At 37.0% G+C, this 17,936-nt stretch overlaps 1 protein-coding gene and 1 pseudogene across 3 annotated transcripts in view; both read left to right on the top strand.

The window, feature by feature from the left end:
- Positions 1-17,936, top strand: part of Hr38 (Hormone receptor-like in 38) — an 801,608-nt gene that overhangs the window by 463,886 nt on the left and 319,786 nt on the right. The gene's annotated exons all lie outside the window — the stretch shown is intronic.
- On the top strand, positions 10,291-11,432 carry LOC137239498 (protein CNPPD1-like; annotated as a pseudogene).

The following is a 17,936-nucleotide window of genomic DNA, read 5'->3' on the forward strand; positions in this document are numbered from 1 at the left end:
GTTATTTTGGAGATTAATTTTAATAAGCCTTTAATATTTACCCATTTTCGCATAATTATTGATTAAGTCGTTCACTATCTGCTCGTAGTTAGGGCTTTTGTGTCTACCGAGAAAAGAAGCAACGACCTTTTCAAAGGATTCCCACGCTGCTGCCTTAACTAATGAGAGTAGTCCTTTGAATTGATTATTGTTGATCATCTTTTTTATTTGTGGTCCAACAAAAAAACCTTCCTTTATCTTGGCTTGAGAAATATCTGGAAAAATTGTTTTCAAATAGTCGAATGCTTCGCCTTCTTTGTCCAAAGCCTTAACAAAGTTTTTAATGAGACCGAGCTTGATGTGTAAGGGTGGAAGTATAATTTTCTCTTTCTTGACAAGAGGCGTGTATTTGATGTTATCCACACCAACGGTAAACTCGACTCTTTCCGGCCAATCCCTTCGGCTATTCCACTTGCAGAGGAAGCAGCAGTGCTTGGTGTAGCCACTTTGTAGACCGCATAGCATTGCAACGACTTTGAGATCAGAACATATTTTCCAATCTTGCTCTTCATATTTGATAAATTTGAGTAGTTTTTGCATTTCCTCGTAGGTTTCCTTTGTATTTACTGCATGTGCGATCGGGATAGAAGGCTGTTTGTTACCAATATGCAATAATATATCATATGTTTGACCAAACTCTTTGAATAAACCAGGAATATCGTTGAAGTAGCATATACTGTCTTTCTCGGTATAGTGTTTGGAAAATGGTTTGTGACGAGTTCTACAATATATCACATTAACATCGGATGACATAAATTTAAATTGTTGCATACGAGAAGTGTGGATCTCGGCCTTTTCCTTGGATAGTTCCAAATCTCTTATCCAATCATTAAGTAGTGCTTGTGATAGAACGTTTCTCTCGTGTCCCATGCGAAATTCAGTACAACTTAATTCCTCGCACTCAGATATTACTGTAGGTACGCTGGCATAGGTTACTCTTCTTGATCTTCCAACGCCAAGTACTTATGTTTGACAAATATAACACTCTATTGAATGGCAAGTAGGTTCTCTCCATATCATTGGTGTATCAAATTTTATTTGTTGTCCTGATTCCGACTGAATCAATTCTACTAAACACGACGTACACAAAGTGTTCAGTGTCCATGGTTTTTGAGCATTTTTAGGCTCAATGCCAAAATACTTGGAGTATAAAGTTTTGATATGATCTGAGAACACTCGTCGTCGCCTTATGATAGTATATTGGCCACACATGAAACAGAACATATCTGGATCGTTATTACACTCAAATTAGCGCGTCCTTTTACTCATTTTTTTGTTTTTTTTTAATAAATCACGGTTTTGAAATTTGACTTATGAACTGAACTATCTTCGGCGAGCCTTGCAGATGTTATGAAGTTTCAAGGCGCATTAACTCATATTTATACTCGGAACAAGAATAAAATTGAAAAAATCAAATCTTACCTAGACATAAAGGTTCATTTTTATACGAAGTCGGGAAAAGAAAATACTACCTGCTTTAGATGTAGGCTTTAAAAATTGTCTGTGTCTTATAATTTTGAAAATATACTTGCATACTTACCCATAAGTGATGGAAATACATGTTTATAACTACATGCCTACAACAGGTTTCGAACCCAACCACACTTCCTTTCGATGCAACCACTCTACCTACTATAAAACAATTCGAGTATTAAAAGTACTATTTGATTTATTTAAGGAAAAAGTATTATCATTGTTATGGTGTTATTCGTTTATCCGGATAACATCCCATTTGCACTTTATACCTTTAATATATGTATGTATACATACATTGAAGTTGCGCAACCTGGGTAATTTTATTTGATCGCTTATAACTTACGTAGTTTTGCATCGATTTTCTTCGATGATAGCTTATCTTTTTTCTAATTAAACAGAGCTTTACGTAAAGAAAAAAGGTTGTGGTTTTGGAATGCTGCCCTCGCAAAGATTAATTTTTTCCATATTTTTTCATAAAAAAAACAAAAATCTGAAATGATAAGCTAATATCTCGAAAACTATCTGGTTGAGCCAAAAAGAATGTATGATGCATTTATAGCAATTTTATCGTCTTTCCGATTCTGTAAACTTTTTTGCAATTGCTTGACCCGTAATTAACGGGAGCCATCTTTTTGGTTTTTTCGAATAACGGTAAATTGCAAATATCTCAAAATCGGTACCATAGAATCAAAAATGAACTCAATTTTTGAAATCAGGAGGTGATTTTACATTCGAATTTCATAACGGCGTTTCTGGTAAAGGGATTAAGTTGAAATTCGTGGTCCAGTGTAATCATTTATCATTCATATTTCGAAACGCTGTTTATTCATAATTGATATCATTGTAAAATTGAGCTCTAATTGTTTAATATTTGACTGCTTTTCACAGTCATTTTCTAATTATATTCGTGAACATATTTCAATCGGTTTGGTTGAGATTTTAGAATATTTTTTGAATGCGTTTATCATGCATTTATTCATTCAAATTAAGATACTAAATTATAATCTTATTTCATCAGGGGAAGAAATCACGCTAAAAAACTTAATCGATTAATGAAAATTAAAATTTTGACAAGTATAAAATTCATTATTCAATCAACAAATTTAGTCAGAAAAGATTCAGAAAGCTGAATTAAAAATGATTATAAATTTTTGATCACCTAAAGTAAACACATATTTGATTATTCTTTTTATTGATATTTATGAAATATTAAAATTTAATCATCAAAGGACTTCAAAAATTAATCCAAAAAGTTATCGGAAAATGCTTTTCAGTTTTTGATCATTAAAAGTATTCATATTTGATTATTTCTTTTGTTCAATAGTATGATAACTCATTATATTATTATATAGTCAGAAAGAGTAATCAAATTGAATCACCTAAATGCTGAGTGGGATATAAAAGCTGAAGTTTTTGCCGACAAACAAAATTTCTAAATTTTGTTCCAAGATTTTGTGTTCGAACTTCATTATAAAATTGCTTCAATATTCCTTCAAGTTGTATGTCGGGGTTGATTCAGGATAAGTAAGAGTTCAAACATGTAACAGATATCCAGATTGAAGTTAAGCTAGAGTGGCTCGCGACTCCCTTCTGCTTTCCTTCTATGCGAGTTCGGGCTATTTAACTTTAAGAACGGGGTTCGCAGGGCAATTTCTGGCATAGAGGTCCCACGCCTTTTTATGGATATCACTGAGGACCTGTTTGTGGCGAAGGGAGTTTGGTATACACAACAACAACTAGCAGGGCAGCAATTCTACTTGCAATTGCTGTTAGTTTGAACATACCTCATCTGTGCCAAACGATAGTATAATTTTATTTTACTTTTTATAGCGATACTTACGTTGCTTTTTCATGTTTTTGAACATAACAATCAAATATTCATCCAAGTGAATACCTCAAACGCGACCCAGAAGCAAGTGAATATTTTGACAGCAAAAATGAGTATTCGTGACACTTTGCGTCTTTATATAATACGAAAAAACGTAACACAATCACCTACAGTCACCGATAGTCACGGAGACTCACCGAAGAGAATGAATGCTCTTATAGATACGAATTTGGTTTCACTTGGGTGAAAGTGACTCTTCGCGTCGCTTTGCGCTATACATAATCACGCCGTTAACCAAAAAATGCATATTTGGAGAAGTTAGGTGCCACATGGTCTCAGTAAAATGGCAAAAACTTAGGTTACCGCATTGCCATATATTGCTTTGGATGCAGACGAAAATTCAACCACACGAAATAGATAGCATTGTTTGTGCAGAAATACCCAGCCAACACGATTACCCACTCGAAATTCTGTGCAAAGATATGAGACATGGACCATTTGGACAACATCATATATTTTTCCCATGCACGGCAGATGGTAAATGTGTGAAGAGATTTCCCAGCAGTCTGGCGAAGATGGCTACCCAACATACCGTAGACGGTGTCCTGAAAACGGAGGTAATACTGCCGACCTTGATGTACGTGGAACTATGACCAGGATAGACAATAGATGGGTTGTTCCTTATTGCCCTGTACTCCTGTGATGTTTTTCGGAACATATTAACGTTGAATACTGTCATTCCGTTAAAGCTATTAAATACATTCGCAAATATGTTAATAAGGGCACAGATCAAGCTACACTTTCTTTTCAAAATACTTCGGATGAGATTAAAAATATCTCAACGGTCGGTATATAAGCACTTCAGAGTCTTTCTGGCGTTTTTTTGATTTTCCCATCCATGAGTGATATCCAACTGTTATATACTTAGCAGTGCATTTAGAGAATGAGCAACGAGTGTACTTCTCGGAAGATAATGTACACCTAGTTCTGGAAAACCCCCGTAAAACTACTTTGACGGCATTTTTTGAACTATGCGCTACCGCTTCTTTTGCGAAAACACTTCTTTACCATGAAGTGCTGTCTTATTATAAGTGGAGCAATAATAAATTTTGCAGAAGGAAGTGCGGAATATCTATTGAAGGTAACCCAGGGATTAAAACGGATTCGGCGCTTGGTAGAGTTTACAATGTACACCCCAATCAAACGGAATGTTTTTATATACGTTTATTGCTTCAAAATTTTCGAGTTCCATCCTCTTTTGATAGCTTGAGGACTGTAAATGGTGTAGTTTTCCCAACTTTTCAAGCCGCTTGCAGAGGACTACAACTTTTGGAAAACAACGACCATTGGAAAAATGTCATAGCTGAGGCAGCCCTTTTGCATTCGCCGCCAAGGCTAAGAGAGTTATTTTTCGTTTTAATTGTCAGCCGCCAAATGCTGAGTTATTATGGAACACGTTCAGGGATGAGTTCTGTGAAGACTTCCTTTTCAATGAACGCAGAAGGCGTAACGATCCCGATATACAAATTTGTGAAGATTTAATAAATCAAGGTTTGAAAAAATTTTACGACTAATGATTGAATAAGTAGTTAACATTTCTTTTAAGGTTTGATTGACATCGTTATGGGTTGCCTTCCCCAAATCGTGATATTCAATGACCGGAATGCTCTTTTGAGAATTACCATGAGGCGCCCATGTGACTTAAATTATCTAAATGACTACCTTCAAGCTAATATATCGAAAATCGTTTCGGATCAACAGCTAACATACGATAAAGTCGTTGACAGCATTGAAAACAAAAGTGGTCAAGAATTTTTCTTAAATGCTCCTGGTGGTTGTGGAAAGCCCTTTTTACTTAATCTTCTTCTCGCATATGCCAGTTGAAAGGTTACGTGACGCTGGGTGTAGCATCATCGGGAATTGCAGCGACTCTTTTATCTGCTGGTCGAACAGCCCATCCACTTTTTAATTACCCTTAAACGTGTCCCTCCAAGAAGAAAAGGTTTGTTCCATTCGAAAGAACGGGCCACGGGCTAAAATAATGCAAGAGACAAACCTTATAGTGTGGGATGAGTGTACAATGATTAACCGTGCACATGTTGAAGCAGTAGATCGTACATTAAAAGACCTAAGATCAAACGACAAACCATTTGGTGGGATAACAATCCCTTTTGCAGGGGATTTTCGTCAGACTTTGCCAGTAGTGCAAAAGGAACTTGAGCTGATATTGTTAAATCGTGCTTGAAATCATGAGAGCGCATTTTAATGGAACTATAAGTACATTTTCCCAGGATTTACTAGATATTGGATATGGTAAAATTTTCACGGTGAACGGCTTTTTAGAGTAGATTCAAAGCTTGGGAATGTGGTGCATAACGTGAGTGAATTAATATCAGAATTTTACCCAAATATTGAAGAACTATCCAGCAAGCCATATACTGTGTGAACGGGCTATCACTTCACTAAGGAATAAGACTGTAGACGAAATAAATAACATAATTCTAGATAGAGTTCCTGGCGAGAGTTAAATAGTATATATCAAATGACACTGTTCTTAATAATGAAGAATGAATGGATTTTTAAATTCGCTTAATCCCTATGGCATACCGCCCCAAAATATGATGTTATTATTTTGCTGCGTAACCTCAAGCCACCAACTCTATGTAATGGAACGACATTACAAATGAAACGAATGCATTACAATTCTCATTTGCATAATTCTCTTTTCTAATATCAATAACATACCTCATTATACTTGTTATTATTTTGTACAACAATAAACATCCGTTTTGCGAGCAACGTCGCACACTGGCTGCTAGTATGTATATAAACCTTCTGAGGTTACCCTTTTCCACATTTTCGATATCTCCCAACCCAACTAAGGTAACAAATTTAAAACTGCCTTGCATTAATATCCTCGTCAATGCCTATCGTTATATGGTATGAACACATTATAGGGTTATCCTGGTCCACAATTTAGTCGATATCTCGCAAACTAAGTTGGATATTGAAATGAAATCAACTCTACATTAAAACTCTCGTCGATACCTATCGTTTGATACCCATACCAGACCGCATTTTAGGGTTACCCTGGTCCACATTTTGGTCGATATCTCAAAACCGCTTCTAAATCTCAATCGGTTCAGCCGTTATCGAGCTTTGCGGTCCAGAAAAAAAGGCTTTTAATATATATATTAGTATAGATTCTGTGTCATAAGTACTTTGAACTTAATAAAAAGTGCTATAAAGCTTACGTCTGTAAAATTAGGAAGCAGTTCGTTTTATGGTTTCGTAAATTCCAAACGTGGGGTAAAGGGGTTTCCTTCCGCTATGAAGTTTAACGGTAACATTTCTAACGACAATCAAGAGATTGCGAATTTCTTCGCTCAATTTTTCTATTCTAATTATTCCGTCGAGATTGCTTTGCCACCTGGAAATATCCTTATGAGCTGCACTTAAGTAATTGAATCTCTGCGCCACACTTATTACCTGAAGAAGTTTTATTGTACCCAAAGGACCTAAAAGAATTTTTTACATACGACCCTGAGTTAATTCCCACATGCTTTCTTAAAAAATGAGCAGAATACATCTACCAACCCCTTACAGATACCTATCTTTGAAGTATGGGATTTTCCCAATGGCATGGAAAGCATCCTTTCTCATCCCTCTCCATAAAGTGGCATTAAGTCGTCCATTGGAAACTATCGTGGCATAGCTAGGCTGTCTGCTATTCCTAGGTTGTTCTAAGCAATCGCTAAAAATCACCTAACATTTTCGATTTCAACATTATTTGCAAGTTCTGAGCATAGGTTTTGTAAGGGCAAATCAACCATAACTAATTTACTTGAGTTCACACATTTCGAGTGGCTTCAAGGAAAATCTTCACACCGACGTTATATACACCGATTTTAGTAAAGTATTCGATAAAGTATGCCACTCTTTACTTGCCTATAAACTCGACATGCTTGACTTTCAACCTAGTCTCACTCGTTGGATTTTCTCCTATCTATGTGGCAGAACACAAAGAGTAATCTTTAAAATATGTTTTCGAGTATCCCCTCTGGTGTTCCTCAGGGCAGCTATATTGAGCGATTCTATTTTTGGTATTTATAAACGATATCTCTTCAACTATAAAATATTCTAAAATTTTGATGCATGCTGATGTTGTAAAACTTTTTAAGACTTACGGGTCGATTGAAGAACGTTCTTTACTTTGACGGATTTAAATTGCTTAGCCACTTGGTGCAATGTGAACCACATGCCGCTTAATCTTCAAAAATGTAAATATATGTGTTTTTCGCGTAGGAATTTACAACGAGCTTCTTACACGATTAACAACCAAACCCTTGAACGTGTTCATGTTTTTGTTGTCTTGGGTTTCAATGAACTGAAAACTTAGCTTCAACTCTCATATAAGTGACACTGTCAATAGAGCTAAAGGTGTTTTTGTATTTGTGAAAAGGTGGTCAAAAGAATTTAGCAACTCCTACGTTACGAAAACCTCTTCACAACATTAGTTAGACCGATATTAGAGTATGGCTCAATAGTCTGGAATCCGCGTTTTCAAGTTCATACCGACAGGCCCGAATCAATACAAAAACAGTTTTTACTATGAACAAATGCGTGGTGGCAACGGCGCGCACTCACCTATTTGTTAAAGATTAGTTAAGGCGAAAAAAAGGGAAGAAAATAAAAACACCAAAAAAGTTTCGTGTTAATAAAAAAGGAATTCACAGTGTTTTTTTATTGATATAAATACAACAAGTGTTAAGAAAGGTTTTAACAAGTGTTGTGAAAATGAAAATATTAAATATATTTTAGGAAATTTACAACTTACGTGAACGTGAGATAACGTGTACCTTTGGTGGCTGCTGGATTCAAAGAGGACGGGACCCTTTGCTACATGAGCCGATGAACCCACGATACAGCTCCTTCGTTGGGTTTCCCGGCAACAAAGTTGCTGTACCGCGGGCTCACAGCGGTACAAATCTAAGATACATACGTACTACCACTCACACATGCCTGTGTGTATAGTGATCACAAGAATATGTGGGTGGTAGTAACGAAGGAAAATAACCAAAGAAAGTTATTTTACGAGGGGGGGGGGGGGTGGGGGGGGGGAGATATATTTAGGCCTGTGGCCTAAACATACCGGCCCCCTTGCCGTAAGCAACAAAGAAAAAAATTAAAAGAACAAAAAAGGAATGCCGACGTGATCGCACGTCCAGTAAGGCGTTACGTCGATATGCAGATGCGGACTGTAAGCACTGCACGTCGCACGTGGACTTCGTGTCTCGTTGTCCTGTGAAAAAAAAGAAAAGAAATTATTAAATATACGTACGTGGTTTCTGATTCCGTGCAGTAATTACTTAGTTTTTTAGGAACGCTCCTATTTTGGCAGGCTCCTGAGACTACCAGCCCGAAACGCGCCTCCCTCTGACTTGGCCAATAAGGTTTGGTAACGGGTCATGATCTGAAAGAATATTGGTATCATTGATCATGACCAAATTGAGGTTAGCGGAGTGTTGTTTGGGTGGCGTAAACAAAAAAAATTATCTCTAATATATTTTCGCAGAAGAAAAAAAAGCATTTTATTGAAATAAAATTTAATTGAAATAAAAAATTAAAGGCCATAAGTAAATACTTATGCGCGCAAAGAAACGAAGAAAAAACGGATTTAGCACGCATCCATGCGATGTGGCTGGTGCTTTAGCGCCTTTAGTGCATTTTATAATTTATTTTATATCGGTAGATGTCGCCGAAGTAGTCCTAACAATTTATTTTTGATTTGTGGTGAACTTTGTTTTCACAACAAGTGGCCTGCCACCACACGGAACGGTTCGAAACCTGGCTGAAAAGGTATTACAGAGTTGCACTTCCACCATTCAACATTATTTTTGACGTGTATTGTCGATAATGTTGGGATTCGTGGAATTAAGTATATATATATTATATATTTTTTTTAATTTCGACCAAATGAATGATTGATCGAGATATGCAGTGCGCGACATGTCGTGTGGCATGTTGTGTGCGATATGTTGTGCGGCATATAGTGCGTGACGTGTAGTGCGCGAGATGATTGCGCATGAGGCCTAATACTATGTTCAAACAGAAAAATAAATTGAGGAAATTTCGATTTGAATTGAGTGCTGTTCATACAACTCGATTTAGCTTACACAATAGTAATTTGATAGCTGGTTGGCTCATCTCTACAGCAAGAACATACCTTTGTTCAGACTGTCAAAATGAACACGCACATTATTAGGCGAATGAAATGGAATGAAAACATAAAACTTTGACATTTTTGTGTGTTGTAAGAAAATGTGTTCAATATTTTGGTTTCATTTTGAGTTTGCCATCTTCTTTTGACAATCCCTGCTCCAGTGAAATGAAAGACATAAAATCAGCTGATGAGATGAGCCAACCACATAGTTCAGCCATGCGTAACTGACGTTAAAATATACTCAATAAACACACTTTACAATATTGCATTTGCAGTTTGAAACAATTTATTACGCAATTTTTTTTAAATTGGCAATTTATTATTACAATTTATTATATGACAAATTGCGTAATAAATTTCCCAAATAGTATAAATTGCCAATTCGGTGTGTGTTTGAACCTAGTATAATGTCGGTGTTGACATGCATTGACTGTCAGAAGTAAAGTGTAGACATTTGACATTTTGCCACAATTTTTTTCATTTCCTGAATGAAAAAAAAAGTCATCGATTTTAAAACACGCGGTGGTGAGTATGGAGGCTAGAAGTTGTAATCTCCTTTTCATTAATTAAGTTTTTTCTCTTTTATTTGCAGGCATACGTTATAATTTGTCCCTTTATGTGTAAATTTTTATCACCACGTACTTTTAACAAATTGATGCAAAATCTACCATTTTAAAACGTTATTCTTTGTTAAAATTATATGTTTGAGGGCAAATCAATGAAAATGACGTACGGGAGTAGCGCTAGGAAACGATACATGAATGGTGGCTCATGTGCAGCCACAACCAAAAGCGGTCGGGTAATGCCTCATGGCGACTTTATGGATCGTATACGTAAATTGCTTTACTTTGGTAGTGACATACTCGTAAAATAAATGGAAGTATTACTACCGCTAGTTGAATATGTATCGGAATTATTTTTCGGCACCGCGCAAGGGGCATTCGCTGAACCGCTTGAACACAGTTGCCGCTGGTGGCGTACATGCTTCTCCGTGCTCACTAATTATGGCATTGATATATTTAGATCGCCTTAATATGTCCGATCCAAATTATGTACGACGCATAACAACGCAAGAACTCTTTATTGTGTCTATGATGGTATCAACCAAATTCTATGCCTGACTGAACAAATTAGAACTTGAATTTCTTTGGGCTATTGAATGGAACATTTATATATCGAACGTAGACCTTTTTTGAAAAACTGAGCAGCATTGAAAAACAACTAGCGCGCCGCAAAGGCTTACGCCGTGGTTGGCTCACCTATACTAATAATGCAAATGTTACCATCCTTCACATTGGCTAAATTCATATTGAGTAATATCGCTGTAATGGCTGTTAGTTATGCGGCAAGTGTGATTACCATAGCTGGTGCCCTTTTCTTGTTGTAGCTTATGATGCTACACCATTGAATACGCAACCACGTTTAAGGCGCACAAATAAGACCGGCATTGCACCTATAACAACTGTAACTGTAACCGAAGGAAGTGCTCTAAATGATACATGTGCAGCATTGAATATCGAAGCAGAACCTTTGAAGTTAGAGTGTCAATATAGAGAAGAGGCATTGCGTGAAGAATTACGCAGACGTCAACATGAAATTGAGAGTGCTAAACGCTCAACTTTGCCTGATTTTTTTGTGGAAAAGTTTGTTAATTGGCTTAAACCATTGCAGGAACTAGAGCCGGCCATGCCGAAAGAAAATTTACTAGCAGCACAAGAAAATTAACAATATGAACGTGTATTTAGCAGTGCTTGGGAAAACTGGAGCCTGGTAACTTTAACGACATCTATGTTTTGGCAATTGTTAGGCGATACTTCACAACAATCTTTTGTGCGTTTGCCATCGATGTGGCCTAAATTTATCTAGTACATGCGAATATGTGTACCCAATACAACTGCAACGCACAATGACTACATGGGAGATATACTTAAAAATATCTTAATTGCGTTTGCTTTTTAATTTTACACTGCATATCTATGCACACGTACCCGATAAAATGTCGGTGTATGCTTTACGTGACAACTACAATAACTCAGATATTGTAGTGAAATCAAAGGTGGATAACAAAATCGTTGGAAGTTCCGCCTGGTGTTACAATTATATTAACTTACGTGGCTGTAAAATCAGAGTAAATGGATTGTCTTTACAAAAAATGGCATAAACATATTGTATGATCGTTGTTTTATGCATAAAGCAAAGATTATTTATGGTTAAATTAAAAAAATTCAAACATTGGAAAAGCTCCCAAAAGGTTGGCGGTGGGTGTGGGTTAGTATACCATCAAGGGTGTGGGTTAGTATACCATCAAGGGAGCGTAAAGTACATGGCGCTTTCATTGGCAATTTAATAGTATCGCCGTTAATACCAAACGGTTGGTTACCTCACTCTGAGTTAACAATTGTTTCATGCATATTTGTATTTGTTTCTCTTTTGCATTCATGTATTCATCAGCACTCAGCTTTCCTGGTTGGATTTTATTGGTTTCATTTGGTGTAAATATACTTGCAAAATATCCATATAAAATGGATGATATTGTTGCTACAGGTTGGCGTTTCTTAGACTTTATAAGTTCCAACCTTTTGTTCCTTTGTCGTCGGCAATGGTATTGAATTTTGTTTAAACTTTCGTACTGCATTATATTTGCTGATACCGGGTTTTCTGGTACATCTAGCAGCTCGCAGTAATTGGCATGGAATATACACATATCTTATTCCACATTGCGTTACATTAAGCTGGTTACAATTATGTATCACAACTTCGCAAAATGCAGCAATGTTTGGTTTGGTTTCGCTTTTGATACCTGTATTTGTGACTATGGATTGGATGGGTTTTACGGGCTCTGGCATACGCTTGGGCAGTACACTTGCAGCTGGCACATTAGCATTACTAGGTTCATGTTTTTTGGCGTTGAATCGTACTACTCAGAAATATGTTACCTTTTTACAGTTTGATATTTGTCTAGTGGCTGCCTGCATTCTTACATACCCTTATATGACTGCAAATTTCAAAGATTCACCACGTTTTGGCAACATAATTTCAATCGACGACAAGGATACAACATTAGTTGATAGCGTCGATGGACATCGTAACATAAAGGGAACAGATAACGGTATACATGATGAAAATGAATATATACCAAACATTTCCAGTGATGTTTTACAATTAAATTTTGTTAAAGGTACTTTGTCAATGGACCCCTGTATGTATCAAATTTCCATGTCCGTGCCGGCTAAAAGGAGTGTGGTCAATTTTCCCAAAAAACGAACAAAGACAATTACAGCTAAGGAAGGGAAGTACTACACCTTTGAGTTGGGTGAATTTTTGACATGCGGTGCCCATTTCTGTATTAGATCGGTGAGTGTTTTATTAATGTATGTATATGTAACAGAAACTTGAAAATCCTTCAACCAGAAAAGAGATGTTGACTTTGGATATTAGTTTCTCCTGTAAATAAAGAAAACCGCATGCAATTTATGGACCATTAATTGGATATTTTTTGAAATGAAAGATACAAAGCCACTCGCTTCATTAACCCTCATTTTGACGAATACTTGTATTGTCATATTGAGAACCCATGGTTCTGGCTGGACCCCATAGAAAATTTAAAATCAATTTGTTGAAACTTCACTTTATTTTTTTTAATAACATCTTGAAAACTTAAATAAGGCATTCTATCAATAAAATAAAATATTTAAATTAAATTAGTTTGTTTTTGTGCACTTAAAACATATGTAATAGCATTTTCAGTGTTGCTGGCAAACAGCTTCTTCACACTCCTGGCAAAAGAATCTTGTTTTTCTACGATGTTTATCTTGATAATGCCATAAGCTGCAGTCCTTTTTCTTTTCTTACGTGTCGCTTTTGGTTTATCTTAATTCTTTTCGTAGTTTCTGTAAAATATGTTTGCTATATATATATTTATTCCCATTAAATTTATTGCATATATACCTCAGATTCCTACAAAATAGCTTCAATGTTAGAACGGCAAACGGAATTTTTCATAACATGTATATTGTTGCGTCTGCAATCGATTTGTGGGAGTGCTAACATTTCGAATAAATCATAAAAACTTTCTACGTGCGTCTAATTTAGTGTAGTTATTAATTTCTTTGCATATAATAAAACTTGTTAACGCCATCACATCCACAATGTTATAAAAAAAGGCAAGAGTCCATATCTTATTCTTCGTTTTTGTAGTGTATCGGGTTAGCATTTGGTCCATAGCAGCAACACCAACTTTATTTTTGTTATAATACATTATTGCTGCTGGTTTTTGCTTGGCGCCTTCAACTTCCTTATCGTAATTCACCGTTGATAGCAATATCACTGCTTTGTTTTTCTTAGGAACGTATGAACAAATGGCAATGTTGTCTTTGTGGAATCCAAACTCAGAGGAAAGAACTGCCCTATTCTTCTGTTTTTTCATTTCGGGTGGGATGCATGCTTTATTGCTTCGAAGAGTTCCAACGTAGGACAAACCCAAGCTCATTAGACGCTTACATAAATTGAAACTAGAAAAGAAGTTATCGGCAACTACTGTGCGCCCTGAGTTTGCATATTTTGAAACCAAAGGTATTAACTCATTTTCTCCATGGTTTTTTGCCCTTTCTTCATTGGCTATTTTTCCAGTATAAATATTTCCAATCAAAGGATAACGAGTTTTTGTGTCACATGCCCACCATACCTTTATACCGTACTTAGCCGGTTTGAAGGTATGTATTGAGTAAATTTTGTTCTTCCTCGATAAGGAAAGAGTTGCTTGTCAACAGTTATGTCACTATACGGACGAAAATTCCTTTGAAGGTTTTCATTTAGAAAGTTCCACATATCTCGCATAGGTGCAGCTTTATCATTTTCTGAGCGAAAGGATCTAGTGCGCCCGTCATCGAGTCGTATATAACGGGATATTGTCAAAAAACGATGGTAAGATATTGTTCCTCTGAAAATCGGCAATTGATTCGTTTTCCATAAAACCGACGCCGCCTGTTTATTGCTATTGCTGACTCCTGCTGCAATAAGAATGCCAAGAAAACCTCTCAGCTCTGCTTCTGTAAGATTTTGCCATTCTTTCAAATTGGTAGGATTTTCCAAGTTCCATTCATTTGTGTTTTCCATGCCGTATTTGTTTGTTTCACTTATTATAATGTATGATATGTTTGGTGTAAAAAACTCATCAAAAACTTCAACAGGTGAAGTCGATTTGATAGTCGATCCACCGGAAGAACGTAGTACATTATGGGAGCGAATACGACCACTTTGCGGTGCTGTCTTACTCCAAACGGTCACATCCCTACCAAAAAAGTCGTTACTTGCATCAGTATTCAATTCATCGTCGCTGTCTGAGCTACTATATTTTTCAGCGACTTCAATTTCATGTTCAGCTTCAATATCTGAAGCTACAAATTCCGAATCATTTTCCACTTCTGAGGCACAATCATTATCGTCATTGTCATTGTCATTTTCAATTTCCTCGGCCAAAGCATTTGCAACCAATTCATAAAAATTGGGATGACTACGTGGCACATTATCATAAATAAAATCTATTTTACTCATTTTTACTAAATAAATACACGTTTCACTGATAACACCGATTCTTCTTTACTTGAACGCGGCTTACTATTCCAAATGACACGTGCAATGGGAGAAAACAAAAATATTTTGGATAACGGGACTTCAAATTCAAAACAGCAAAGCAAGCCACGCACAAACCGAAAATAAGGTTGTCCGTTGCATACGAACGTATTTAAACACTTTACTTATGGGCCTGGCCAGACTCATCAGTAGTCAATATGACTTTGTCACTGAAAAATTTAATTTAGTAGCTATTTACAAATGTTTATATATATATGCATGAACAAAACTATGCTAAAATACATAACGAAGGATATCAAAAAGCGTTAAAACATAAACTCATCTCATGGCATAGAAATAGTGAATGAAAGTTCAAAAAGGTCTGGCTGGACCCATCAGTACAAATGAGGGTTAAGCTAACCTCTGTCAGCAACCCCTAAAAATTATTACGCTTTTACAAAAACGGTTAAAATGGATAGCAGCCGTTTCCTCATAGATGTTGTACCTAATCAAATAAAGCCATATTATCTTTTACTGCAAATGCAGCGAAAATTAAATGTTTATTATTTATGGTGTTTTGCAAATAATTAATTTTTGATTGCCATTTGTTACATGGACAGTAAAATCCGTCCATCAATTTGGACCAATTTAAAATTACTTATTAGGGATTCAATAACAATAAAGCTGTTGATGCAAACTGAATATTGTTTGCCAAGCATATCATGGGATCATATTTGAACCAAATGTAGTTACTTTGGGTGAGCAACAAGTTTTAACCATTTTTCATTAAGCTTTCTGAATCTGTCCTGATTATCTTGGTTGACTGAGTCATGAATATGATACTTGTTAAAATTTACCCTTCCATTGAAGATCTGATTTTGTATGAGATGTGAAGAAACATATGATAATCGTATCTGAAAATCCTTCATAAATTTTAACCAAAACGGTTGAAATATGTTCACGAATATGATCCGAAACAGACTGTGAAAAGCAGTCAAATATTCCTCCCAAACGAATGAAATTCATTTTCCTTGTCCTTATATAATGAAATGGTATGAACAAATTTCTTTGGGATTCCTTGCGATATTAAACTATTTTCGAACAATTGCGTGGTGGCAGCGGCGCACCCACGCAATCGTTCGAAAAGGTATTATGTGGCAGACAGTATATCTGAGTTAGGGTTCTGTTGGCCTCGTTCTGGGGAACGCGAGCTGGGTTATTGGTTTGTTGACCTCGTTCGGGGTGAACGAGAGCTGAGTTATTTGTGTGTTGGCCTCGTTCGGGGTGAACGAGAGCTGGGTTATTTGGGATAAAGGAGTGTGGACTATTAAATTTCATTTTCGTTGTCGTTGGGCGGAAGTAGTACCAGTTTCGCGATTGGTCTGCTAATTTGTCCCTTAATTGTATTGACGTCAACAACACATACACGGTTATCGGAACCTGGATGTGTGTTGACGATTCTCCTCATTCTCCACTCGTTTGGTTGCAGGTTATCCTCTTTTATGACGACCAGGTCCCCGGGTTTTAAGTTGGATTGTGGATGTTTCCATTTATACCTTTTCTGGATCTCGGTGAGATACTCCGATTTCCATCTTTTGCAAAAGGTTTGATGAAGGGCTTTCATCTTTTGCCATCGGTTTACAATTGCGGCAGGGTTTTCACTACAATCGAGTTCAGGTGGAGCTAGAAGATGCCCACCTACGAGAAAATGGCCTAGAGTAAGCGGCTCCAGGTCGGAAGGGTCGTTGGATGAGGGACTTAGAGGTCTCGAGTTGAGGCAGGCCTCAATTCGACATAAGAGGGTTGTAAACTCTTCGAAAGTATATTTATGATCGGACGCGATCTTTTTAAAGTGGGTCTTAAAACTTTTTACCCCCGCTTCCCACAAAGGCGGGGTAAAATGCCATTCTAAAGTGTGAAGGCTATATTTATTCAATGTTCCGTCCCTTGCTTCACGCAGAAATGCCTTAAACTCGGATCGTAACGATCGCGAAGCTCCGACAAAGTTAGTACCATTGTCGGAGTAAACGTTTTCCGGACAGCCTCGCCTGGATACAAATCTGGCGAAGGCAGCTAGGATGGACCCGGTACTAAGGTCCTTTTTCGCTTCTAGATGGATGGCTTTCGTCGAAAAGCAGACAAACAGGCAAACGTATCCTTTTGAAATTCGACATCCCCTCCCTCGGTAGGATTTTATATCGAATGGTCCCGCGAAATCTACCCCAGTGTTAGTGAAGGTCCTAGTAAAGGTGGTGCGCTCTTTCGGAAGGATCCCCATAAGTTGCGTTTGTGTCCGCTTCCTGTAAATAGTACAGACCTTACAGTTGTGGATAACCGACCTTATCATGACTTTAACGCGTGGGATCCAGTACTGGGTGCGGATATGACGTAGCATCAGCTGGTTCCCTTCATGAAGGGTGGTCTCATGAGAGGATTGAACTATAAGTCTGGATAACCTGCAAGTATAAGGAAGAATAATGGGATGACTTTCGTTATGGGACATGTCTTTGTATGCCCCAGTCCGCCCCCAATTCGAATGATGCCTTCTTCATCTATATATGGGTTCAGGGGTAAAATCTCACTCTTCCCATTTATTAGTTTTCCTGACTTCAAATTTTCGTACTCTTCTTGATAATGTTGCCTCTGGCATATTGTTATCAATCTTCGTGTTTTTTTTCTATTTCGTCAGGAGCTATCGAATGAGAATCCCTTTTAAAGGAGGCTTTAGTGGTTGGGTGCGTATTCTGGAAAAACCGAGGAATATAGGATATAACCCGCAAAGCCCTTGGTAAATCGGAA

This window comes from Eurosta solidaginis, chromosome 2 (genome assembly GCF_040869045.1).
Source record: "Eurosta solidaginis isolate ZX-2024a chromosome 2, ASM4086904v1, whole genome shotgun sequence".
Lineage (NCBI taxonomy): Eukaryota > Metazoa > Arthropoda > Insecta > Diptera > Tephritidae > Eurosta > Eurosta solidaginis.